Genomic DNA, 1,987 nt, shown 5'->3' on the forward strand with positions numbered 1-1,987 from the left:
GGAAAAAAATATAAAGGGATATTAAGGAAGCTCCCCCCCCCCATCCCCTGCAACATATTGTGTCAACTCCTATGGCAAGTCTGTCCGACTGGATGGAAAACCCATTTGCATGGAAGAGATCGCAGACCTGTAGAACCATTGGATTTTTGACATTGCTATCTAAAATTAAGTTCAAAATGATATTGTTGGGTCAGTTAGACTAAATTAAAAAAAAAACCTGTCAAATTGATTGCTTGATTGAGATTATTTGTCATATGAATGAAAAAAAGAAGCAATTAAGTATACCATTTAGTTAAATGTCTAATCCCATTCAGAACAAATGTCTGAGAAATGTACATTACCAGGAAGAAAATGAATCTGTTTTAAAAAGCTGAACAATATGAAAGTGTGAAGTACTGAGAGTGTATTCACTTGAGACCAACAGAAATTAGGGGGTTATCATATACTAAGGCACAAATCCATTTTCCAAATAGTTCCTCTCAATAAAACTCTTTTTTTCCCGAACCTATAATCTGATCAACAAAATATTTCTATTCACCATGCTAAGTCATTCATGTATGTCTGTGACAAATCTAATTTGATATTTTTGTGATAAAATTAATTATATGCAGCATGCAAAGCAGATTGAGTCGAGCCATTTTCTTTCTCACAGATGTTTCACTGACAATTTGGAGATTTTTTTTTCACTAGCAGAGAGGAGAAACAAATGATTTTATAGTACAATTCCAAAACTTCTATTCACTAAATCATGAAATAATAATTCCATTATATCATTAAATAATTGATTATGATAATTTTAAAATATGCTTTATTTGGCTTATTAATATAATTAGCCTTAAAATAGATAACAAAAATGATTGGGTTCTAGGAACATGTGTAATTTAATTGAAACATTTCCATAATTGGAAGTATATAATTTAACTTTTCATTTCTCTTTTGGTAACAAGGTAGTTATTTAATTTTCCTCAACTAATTTTTTAATAGAATAAAGGATGGAAATTATTGTTACCCTGAAAGCTTTTGCTTCTATTTACCTAGCTAATAGGTTATTATTTTTTTAACTTTTAATGTTTTTGTTATATCAATCTGTGATCTTATCAGTGTAGGGAATTCCTTGTATACACAAAAATTCTATCTGTTACTTAAAGTCTAAAAACATTTACTGGGGCAGGGTTTAAATCATGGACACTCAAGGAGTAATTGTAAGAGACAAGGCTTGGACCTACATCTTTCTGATTCTTAACCATCTGTGTGCAATGTATGTTGTGGTCTTCTTTTAGTGTTTTGGTTCCTTGCAAACATATGGAGATATTTTAGATCAGGCTTGACTCAGGCCAGGCCAATAATTCAGACTAGAGTTTAGAATGCAATGAGACACACATGGACCATAAAATTCAATAAACATAACTTTATTTGGAATGATTAAAAAGGTCATATTTCCTAAAATTAAAAAGGACTGATAAAACAGTACTTTGCTTCACCTCTATAACTGGCCACAATAGGTAAGAAAGCCATTCCTGTAGAGCAGTGGAAATCCCACTGAATCCTCTGACATTAATTTTCCATAGTCTGGGTCTCAGGAAGTAGGAAGAGAAAAAGGGGAAAAATGTTGCCTGATAACTATTATATATTTAAAAGGAATAGGAAGTTGTACATAAGAGGTTTACAGTTATATGTACAATCATTTTTTCTTATTATACTATGTTATGAAAATGTTTGTTTTATCTAAGTTCAGAACTAACTAAATAACTAACTAAATAAATGTAAAAAGAAACTTAACTACAAAGCTAAAGTGACTCCCCAGATCCCTAAAGGCTCTTATATCAATTATCCTTGAACAAAGTTGCCATTTCTGTAGTGTACAATCTTGAAATTGTCATCAGCTGCTTGAGTTTTATATAAGCGTTCATTGTGGCTAACTCATTCTGTTATTCAATCTTGATTGGTTATAGTTCTTAAAGTGGCAAGGGAATGAAAAGCAGTTTTT

The sequence above is a fragment of the Dromiciops gliroides genome, chromosome 5, assembly GCF_019393635.1.
Source record: "Dromiciops gliroides isolate mDroGli1 chromosome 5, mDroGli1.pri, whole genome shotgun sequence".
Lineage (NCBI taxonomy): Eukaryota > Metazoa > Chordata > Mammalia > Microbiotheria > Microbiotheriidae > Dromiciops > Dromiciops gliroides.